The following is a 10444-nucleotide window of genomic DNA, read 5'->3' as shown; positions in this document are numbered from 1 at the left end:
TGCGATCACTTGACTGCGCATATGTAACGGATCCCTCTCTCTGTAACGTTTGCGGAATGCAGCCCATAGGCTACAGCGGTGCATACTGTACTTGTCTACTTTGAAGTGCTTATCTCTGGGAGAAGAACGGCGAGGAGATGCATCCGAGTCTCCCGCACCTTTCTGGGAGAATAGGTAAGTATGCAATGGCGTTAGCCGCTGGGGCCAATCTCCAGAAGGATTTATAGTCGGGTAACGTGTCCTAGATTAATTCTAGATTTCAGTGTAACTCTGCACCCCTCACATTGCAGCATGGTTTGTTCCCAGGGAAAATGTCCCTTTTTTCCTATTTGCTCCGAACTCTGCATAAGCCCCAAAAAGCTTTTCAGAAGCAATTGTCATGTAGCACAAAACCTGCAGTCATACGTAGGCCCCGAGGAATGGCGTGACGGCGTCGGAGCACAAAGGAAGCTTTTCCAGCAACATTCTCTATTCGTAGTGTCAGGACAATGTGCAGCCAGGCATAGGGTCCTAAAGACCAGAGAGACGGGGGCGATCAACTGAGCTGGGTTACCCACCCTCATTACATGTACTGACAGCCAGTACTAGATGTGGGAGGGAAGGCTTAGGGATAGGCACTAAGGGTAGAGTTAGGGTAAGGCACTAAGGGGAGGGTTAGGGTTAGGCACTAAGAGGAGGGTTAGGGTTAGGCACTAAGGGGAGGGTTAGGGATAGGCACTAAGGGTAGGGTTAGATTTAGGCACTAAGAGGAGGGTTAGGGTTAGGCACTAAGGGGAGGGTTAGGGTTAGGCACTAAGGGGAGGGTTAGGCACTAGGGGGAGAGTTAGGCACTAAGGGGAGGGGAGGGTTAGGCAGTAAGGGGAGGGTTAGGGTAAGGCACTAAGGGGAGGGTTAGAGTTAGGCACTAAGGGGAGGGTTAGGAACTAAGGAGAGGGTTAGGGTAAAGCACTAAGGGGAGGGTTAGGGTTAGGCACTAAGGGGAGGGTTAGTGTTAGGAACTAAGGAGAGGGTTAGGGTAAAGCACTAAGGGGAGGGTTAGGGTTAGGAACTAAGGAGAGGGTTAGGGTAAGGCACTAAGGGTAGGGTTAGGGTTAGGCACTAAGGGGAGGGTTAGGGTAAGGCACTAAGGGTAGGGTTAGGGTTAGGCACTAAGGGGAGGGTTAGGCTAAAGCACTAAGGGTAGGGTTAGGGTTAGGCACTAGGAGGAGGGTTAAAGTTAGGCACTAGGGGGAGGGTTAGGGTTAGGCACTAGGAGGAGGGTTAGGGTTAGGCACTAAGGGGAGGGTTAGTGTTAGGAACTAAGGAGATGGTTAGGGTAAAGCACTAAGGGGAGGGTTAGGAACTAAGGAGAGGGTTAGGGTAAAGCACTAAGGAGAGGGTTAGGGTTAGGCACTATGGAGAGGGTTAGGGTAAGGCACTAAGGTTAGGGTTAGGCACTAAGGGGAGGGTTAGGGTAAGGCACTAAGGGTAGGGTTAGGGTTAGGCACTAAGGGGAGGGTTAGGGTTAGGCACTATGGAGAGGGTTAGGGTAAAGCACTAAGGAGAGGGTTAGGGTAAAGCACTAAGGAGAGGGTTTGAGTCAGGCACTAAGGGGAGTGTTAGGCACTAAGGGGAGGGTTAGGCGCACGCATGGGGGGTTCCGAGTACCTAGAACCCCCCCTGGCCGCGATCCATCGGCGCTGCTAACCGATTTTTGTGCATGTGTGACGTGTGTATTCAGTAAGGAGGAGCTCAAGCAGACTGCACCCATGCGGCTGCAGCAGCAGCTTCCTCGTTCCTACTTACTAGCAGTGAGAGAAGCTGGCTGTTGGTTGCCTGTAGGGGGAGCTGCAGCGACAGCGCGCAGCTCCTCCCAGGCAGGATGTGGGGTATTGAGAGAGAGCAGAAACAGAACCTGGTGTGGGCACTTGGCAGGGCAGGCAGTAGCTGTGTGTGGTGCTGTCACTGACTCCAGGTGCGTGTCATGGCATGTATAGTGTGTGTGTGTGTGTGTGTGTATGTATATGTGCATGTATACTGTGTATGTATGCTGTGTATATGTATACTGTGTGTGTGTGTGTATGCTGTTTGAATGTATATTGTGCATGAATGCTGTGTGCATGTATAGTGTGTGTGTGTGTGTGTGTGTGTGTGTGTGTGTGTGTGTATGCTGTGTGTGCATGTATAGTGTGTGTGTGTGTGTGTATGCTGTGTGTATGTATATTGTGTGTATGCATGCTGTGTATATGTATACTGTCTGTATGTATGCTGCGTGTGTGTGTGTATGCATGTGTACTGTGTGTGTATGCTGCGCGTATGTATATTGTGTGTGTGTATGATGTGTGTATGTATATTGTGTTTGTATGCATGCTGTGTACATGTATACTGTCTGTATGCATGCTGTGTGTATGTATGCATGTATACTCTGTGTGTGTGTGTGTGTGTGTGTGTGTGTGTGTGTGTGTGTGTGTGTGTGTGTGTGTGTATGTGTGCTGTGTGTGTAAGTATGCTGCTGTATGTGTATATACGGCGGCTCGGCACTTCTCTTACGTACAAAATGATACTCAGGTGCCCTCTGTAATTAATTGTAATACCGGTAAAAAAGGCAGGGGCACTCATAGATTTTGTAAAAAAATTGTAATAATGCAAAGTCACAGCATATCAATGCATTTTTTACCGGTGTGTATATATATATATATATATATATATATATATTGGGCAGTGGAAGTATGGCGCCACAGGTGTGTGTGAGATAGATAAATATGACAGAATCAGACACTCCTTACATAATTCAAGGCGTCAGCTAACCCTCAAGTATTAGGCAGGGATAAACTGCCTAGGTTAAATTGTATAAAAAAAAGGGGGGATGAGGGTTTCAGCGACCAACGGTGTCTAGTAAACTATAATAAATATGAAGAGACTAGCTGGATACTTAAAAAATAGTAGTATATTTATTAATACAAAAAATAAAACCAAGGTATAAAACCAATTATAATAAATGTCGCAGTGGGTTTAAAGGCCGGAGGGTATATGCTAAAAATTAATACCAACTAAAAGGATAGCTAAAACAATAAGACAAATAATATAAAGGCAATGATGATAAAATATCCAAAAAAAGAGAGAATGCTGCTTATCTTTTTAAGGTGGAGAGTCAATGGAGGTACACCCAACGCGTTTCGTCACTCTGACTTCATCAAGGGGTATGGGACTACTGAACAGGTACTCTTATTTATAGCACATGTAATTAGAAATGGATAGTTGTGACATCACTTCCTGTCTGGACTAATATTATTAACTTATGTGAGTTTTTTAACACTGGTATAACGGTAGCTTAGTGTATTAAAAAACAACCTCATAAAACTTTTCATACATGAAAAACGAGTATTAAATAGTATAAAACTTCATTAAAACAGTCCGGGGACGGGGCCGACGTCACTTCCGCCCCACTTCCTTTGTAGGAGAACTCGTATTGCGCATGCGCACAAGCGCCCCACTTCCGGTCAGTGAATAAGTCTGTTTATGTTTCTCGGTCTGTTCTTCCGTTATCGCCGTCGCGTCACTTCCGGTCGCGGGCGGGATCTTCATCTATAGGCTAGGCAGCTTGTCAGTCATCGCGGCGGCCATTTTGTGGATGATTTTGATTTCTGAAGCTTACATCAGTGCCGAGTCTCTCTCTTTGACAATAGTAGTTGTCCTTCATTTATGTGGCCATTTTGTTGGAGTTTCTGACATCCAGTGAATACAACAGTGCAGAATTCCGTTTTGGAAGCAGCGAAAAATAAAAATAAAAAGATGTATATGTTAGTGTCTATTCTATTATAGAATTTTCAATTATCATAATGTGATCTGAGACTTTTAATTGGGGGAGTTTTGAGAATGTAAATAACAATTGTTGCAAAAAAGTGATGTTTCTTGTTCAAACAGCGAGGTGGACAGAACATAGAATTAAACCATAGACCATATTTATACTAGTCAATTTGTGGCATAAAAAAGTTTTGAATACATTTTTTGACCTTAGAGGAGTAATAGATAACCTTGTATACATGGTATAGGCATAGGAATAATTTCAGAATGGTGATAGTCAGTGAGGAGATAAAAATATAAATATAAACTAGTTTCTGATATCAATTATGTGCATATGTGCTAGACAGCGTGGAAACATTTAGGATACGTTAGTATATTAATATAATATTACTCAGTCATATACTAGTTTCTGGTGGTATATATAGAAAAATAGTGCATATGTGTATGACTGGTTGTGAGAGTTGGTGATGTGTTAAATTGATTATTGCTACCAAGAACCTGTGCAATGGTGATTTAGCCGTCTATTAGTATTATTTTTGAGCCTGACAAGGCTCGCTCTTCTACAGTACCCAATATTCGCAAGTAGTTACCCACTTGTTACTGATTGGGCCCAACACTGCTTAGCTTCCAAGATCGGACGGGATTGGGCGTAGAACCAGTGCGGTATGACTGTAGCATATAATGGAATGAGTCAGGCATACACTATAAAAGATTTTTATTAAGATAATTAGTGACTATATACAGTGTTTTACAAATGGTGGTGATCGGAAAGTAAGTATGATGATGTGAACCAAGCTTGAAAAGAAGAGAATTGGCTTATCTGTATCCAGAAGATTTTGGAGGGGGGTACTTCTCTCATAGAAATGGAGCGATTTCATATCCCTCATTGAAGCCCATGGGGTGTGCAGTTTTTAGTTGGAATATCCAAAACATCTCTCTTTGAGAGAGTTTCTTGGCAAGGTCTCCACCCCTTTCGCCACTGGTCACGTGTTCGATGGCTTTGAAAGTCATCTCTTCTGGATTAGAATTGTGTTCCAGTTTAAAATGTCTGTACAGTAAGTGAGTCTCTACTTTGTTTTTGATACTTCGTACATGTTCTTGTACTCTAATTTTCAAGGTTCTTTTTGTTTTACCTACATATTTTTTGTGGCATGTACATTCCAACAAATAGATTACAGATGTAATATTACAGTTCATGAATTCTTTGATTTTGAATTCTTGTGTGCCGTCTGTATTGCAGAAGGTTTTTCTGTTGGGATTAAGAAATTTGCAGATGTTGCAGTGTCCACACTTGTAAGATCCGATACATTTGGGGAGAGAGTTGGAATTTCCCTCTAATGGTATTTCTTTTAGCATGCTGGGCGCGAGGATGTCTTTCAAATTACGTGATTTTCGGAATACTAGTTCTGGTTGTGGTGGAAGGATCTTCTTTAAGATGGGGTCCATTAAAAGTATGTCCCAGTGGGTTCTTAGTGAAGTCCTGATGGTTTGTTCATGAGAACTGTAAGTAGTAACGAAGGAAATGGACTCCTTTTGTGTCGTGTTTTCCTTATAGGTCAGCAAATTTTCTCTCTCCAAATTTCTTGTCTTGGTAACAGCTTTGTCTAGTATAGTTTTTGGATATAATTTATCCTCGAATCTTTTTCTGTATATTTCAAGTTGTTCCTCACATTCTTCGTTTTTGTTGCAATTCCTCCTTATTCTATGGAATTGAGAGTAGGGGATGTTGTTCTTCCATTTTTTGGAGTGATTGCTCTTGTAGTGAAGGTAGCTGTTCTTATCAACATCTTTTATAAAATTTTTTGTAGACACTGCCTCTTTCTCTCCCATTAAAATTAGATCCAGGAATTCAATGGACTCTTTGTTCAGATTGTAGGTAAAAGCTAAATTAAAATCATTGATCTGTAAAAGTTTAAAAAAGTCCAGAAATGATTCAGCACTCCCATCCCATATGATCAGGATATCGTCAATGTATCTTTTATACATGACAATGGATTCCTTGAAGTGTTGCGTGGTGTATATGTGCTTCTCCTCCCATCTTCCCATAAATAAATTAGCAAAGCTCGGGGCAAAAATAGTCCCCATAGCGGTGCCGCACCGTTGTAGATAAAATTTGTCTAAAAATTTAAAATAATTACGGCTTAAAATGAATTTCATAAGATCGCAAATAAAATTCCTATGGGGTTCGGTGAGAGTGTTATCTTTGTCCAAGTATTCTCTGCTTGCTTCAATTCCCTTTTCGTGCTCGATACAGGTATATAAAGATTGCACATCAATAGTTATCCATATATATGACTCTTTCCATTTCACTTTCTTGACTTCATTCAGGACCATGGTGGTATCTTTAAGGTATGATGGTAATTTTTTAACGTACGGATTTAGAAACACATCAACATATTTAGACAGATTTGATGTAAGGGAGTCTATCCCGGCAACAATTGGTCTCCCTGGTGGGTTGGACAGGCTCTTGTGGATTTTTGGCAGGAAATAAAATATGGGGGTCGTGGGGTTGGATTGCATTAAAAAAGAAAATTCATCCTTTGTGATGACATCATTCCTCAGTCCCTGTAGGAGTAGGGACCTCAGTTCGTCTGTGTATTGATCTTTCGGGTCGTCTGTTAGCACGCTGTAGGAGTTGGAATCTCCTAACAATCTCTGTGCTTCTTGTACGTAATTATCCCGATTCATAATCACCAACCCCCCCCCCTTATCAGCTGGTTTTAGAACAATTTGAGTATTCTTCTGTAGTTTCCGCATTGCTTCTATTTCTCTGTTATGTAGATTCTTGTTGATTACTGGTGGTGGTTCTTTCTCACATAGGTCCTTCTTCACTAGGTCGTAGAAGACGCTGATATTGCTCCCCTTGGATTCTACTGGATAATATTTGCTTTTTTGTTTGAGTCCGGATTTGGAGTTTGCTTCATAGTTAGAGATAACGGCATTCTCTTTTTTCATGAAGTGTCTTTTAAGGGTTAGTTTGCGTACAAATTTATTAAGGTCGATAAAGGTGTCAAATTTATTTAGCCCTTCGGACGGTGCAAAGGAGAATCCTTTGCTGAGAAGTGATTGTTCCGGTTTGGTGAGGGTATGAGTTGACAGGTTAAAAATACCTTTATCCCCTATATTGGAAGTTATAGGTTCCTCCTCTTGAATTCCTTTCCTCCTACCGCCCCGTTTTCCTCTACTTCTGCAAAACGTCTTTTTAGTGGGGAGGCATGTCTGACGTCCTCCTGTATTGTGCTTTTTGGATGTTCTTTTGGTCGTGTTCCTCGGCCTGATGATAAAAAATCCTGTTCGTCACTAGATTTGAGTCGATTCAGGACATTAAATCTATTATTTGTTCTTGTATGAGGTGTTCTTGGTGATTCTGTTCTCCATGTTGATCTTGTTCTTTGTGGTATCGTCTTCCACTGGTATCTTTGGTCTGTTTTCTGAGGTTTGTCATATGTTTTAAATCTGCTCCAGTTCTTGGTGTTTCCCTGTTCGTAGTCCCTTTTATCTCTGAGAAATTTTTTCTCCTTCCCTCTTATGACTTCTTCTTCAATGTGATCCAACTTTTTGTTAAGAACATTCTCATTGACCTGGTAGTCGTCTTTGCCTTTATATGGTTCCAATTCGGCTTCTTTATCCTTAATGTCTTTCTCAAGTATCACTGCATTTTTCCTCCTTTCATTTATTAATAATTTCATTAAATTCATGGAGCATGTGTGTAAAATGGAGTCCCATTTTTCAATAAATTCTGGGTCCGTATTCCCGAGGGTAGGTTGTTTCAAAATTCTTAAACCCCTCGGTATTCTATTAACTTCCACATAATGCTCAAGTCCTTTAATATCCCACCAATTCTTTATTTCTTTGGCCATTAGTCGTTCCATTCCCCAGAACAGGTCGTCTAGATCGCCTGATGGGGGTGCAGTGCTATTTTGAGTCTCTTCATTAAATATCTTTTGGCACCAATCATTACGTTTGTTGGTGCGTTCGTTCAATCTGAACATCTTAAAAATCTACTCACAGATACCAGGCTGCCTTACAAATAGTATCAAGTAAATTGGGCAGTGGAAGTATGGCGCCACAGGTGTGTGTGAGATAGATAAATATGACAGAATCAGACACTCCTTACATAATTCAAGGCGTCAGCTAACCCTCAAGTATTAGGCAGGGATAAACTGCCTAGGTTAAATTGTATAAAAAAAAGGGGGGATGAGGGTTTCAGCGACCAACGGTGTCTAGTAAACTATAATAAATATGAAGAGACTAGCTGGATACTTAAAAAATAGTAGTATATTTATTAATACAAAAAATAAAACCAAGGTATAAAACCAATTATAATAAATGTCGCAGTGGGTTTAAAGGCCGGAGGGTATATGCTAAAAATTAATACCAACTAAAAGGATAGCTAAAACAATAAGACAAATAATATAAAGGCAATGATGATAAAATATCCAAAAAAAGAGAGAATGCTGCTTATCTTTTTAAGGTGGAGAGTCAATGGAGGTACACCCAACGCGTTTCGTCACTCTGACTTCATCAAGGGGTATGGGACTACTGAACAGGTACTCTTATTTATAGCACATGTAATTAGAAATGGATAGTTGTGACATCACTTCCTGTCTGGACTAATATTATTAACTTATGTGAGTTTTTTAACACTGGTATAACGGTAGCTTAGTGTATTAAAAAACAACCTCATAAAACTTTTCATACATGAAAAACGAGTATTAAATAGTATAAAACTTCATTAAAACAGTCCGGGGACGGGGCCGACGTCACTTCCGCCCCACTTCCTTTGTAGGAGAACTCGTATTGCGCATGCGCACAAGCGCCCCACTTCCGGTCAGTGAATAAGTCTGTTTATGTTTCTCGGTCTGTTCTTCCGTTATCGCCGTCGCGTCACTTCCGGTCGCGGGCGGGATCTTCATCTATAGGCTAGGCAGCTTGTCAGTCATCGCGGCGGCCATTTTGTGGATGATTTTGATTTCTGAAGCTTACATCAGTGCCGAGTCTCTCTCTTTGACAATAGTAGTTGTCCTTCATTTATGTGGCCATTTTGTTGGAGTTTCTGACATCCAGTGAATACAACAGTGCAGAATTCCGTTTTGGAAGCAGCGAAAAATAAAAATAAAAAGATGTATATGTTAGTGTCTATTCTATTATAGAATTTTCAATTATCATAATGTGATCTGAGACTTTTAATTGGGGGAGTTTTGAGAATGTAAATAACAATTGTTGCAAAAAAGTGATGTTTCTTGTTCAAACAGCGAGGTGGACAGAACATAGAATTAAACCATAGACCATATTTATACTAGTCAATTTGTGGCATAAAAAAGTTTTGAATACATTTTTTGACCTTAGAGGAGTAATAGATAACCTTGTATACATGGTATAGGCATAGGAATAATTTCAGAATGGTGATAGTCAGTGAGGAGATAAAAATATAAATATAAACTAGTTTCTGATATCAATTATGTGCATATGTGCTAGACAGCGTGGAAACATTTAGGATACGTTAGTATATTAATATAATATTACTCAGTCATATACTAGTTTCTGGTGGTATATATAGAAAAATAGTGCATATGTGTATGACTGGTTGTGAGAGTTGGTGATGTGTTAAATTGATTATTGCTACCAAGAACCTGTGCAATGGTGATTTAGCCGTCTATTAGTATTATTTTTGAGCCTGACAAGGCTCGCTCTTCTACAGTACCCAATATTCGCAAGTAGTTACCCACTTGTTACTGATTGGGCCCAACACTGCTTAGCTTCCAAGATCGGACGGGATTGGGCGTAGAACCAGTGCGGTATGACTGTAGCATATAATGGAATGAGTCAGGCATACACTATAAAAGATTTTTATTAAGATAATTAGTGACTATATACAGTGTTTTACAAATGGTGGTGATCGGAAAGTAAGTATGATGATGTGAACCAAGCTTGAAAAGAAGAGAATTGGCTTATCTGTATCCAGAAGATTTTGGAGGGGGGTACTTCTCTCATAGAAATGGAGCGATTTCATATCCCTCATTGAAGCCCATGGGGTGTGCAGTTTTTAGTTGGAATATCCAAAACATCTCTCTTTGAGAGAGTTTCTTGGCAAGGTCTCCACCCCTTTCGCCACTGGTCACGTGTTCGATGGCTTTGAAAGTCATCTCTTCTGGATTAGAATTGTGTTCCAGTTTAAAATGTCTGTACAGTAAGTGAGTCTCTACTTTGTTTTTGATACTTCGTACATGTTCTTGTACTCTAATTTTCAAGGTTCTTTTTGTTTTACCTACATATTTTTTGTGGCATGTACATTCCAACAAATAGATTACAGATGTAATATTACAGTTCATGAATTCTTTGATTTTGAATTCTTGTGTGCCGTCTGTATTGCAGAAGGTTTTTCTGTTGGGATTAAGAAATTTGCAGATGTTGCAGTGTCCACACTTGTAAGATCCGATACATTTGGGGAGAGAGTTGGAATTTCCCTCTAATGGTATTTCTTTTAGCATGCTGGGCGCGAGGATGTCTTTCAAATTACGTGATTTTCGGAATACTAGTTCTGGTTGTGGTGGATATATATATATATACAGTACATATATACACACAAATATATACGTATATGGCACTAAGGGGAGGGTTAGGGTTAGGCACTAAGGGGAGGGTTAGGGTTAGGCACTAA

At 40.6% G+C, this 10444-nt stretch overlaps 2 pseudogenes; both read right to left on the bottom strand.

The window, feature by feature from the left end:
* Positions 1 to 4340: 4340 nt before the first annotated feature.
* Positions 4341 to 4460, bottom strand: LOC134912483 (5S ribosomal RNA; annotated as a pseudogene).
* Positions 4461 to 9475: 5015 nt separating this feature from the next.
* On the bottom strand, positions 9476 to 9595 carry LOC134912482 (5S ribosomal RNA; annotated as a pseudogene).
* Between the last annotated feature and the right edge of the window lie 849 nt (positions 9596 to 10444).

This window comes from Pseudophryne corroboree, chromosome 4 (assembly GCF_028390025.1).
Source record: "Pseudophryne corroboree isolate aPseCor3 chromosome 4, aPseCor3.hap2, whole genome shotgun sequence".
Lineage (NCBI taxonomy): Eukaryota > Metazoa > Chordata > Amphibia > Anura > Myobatrachidae > Pseudophryne > Pseudophryne corroboree.
The sequence above is the reverse complement of the archived record's forward strand: the minus strand, read 5'-3'. Positions and strand labels throughout refer to the sequence as shown.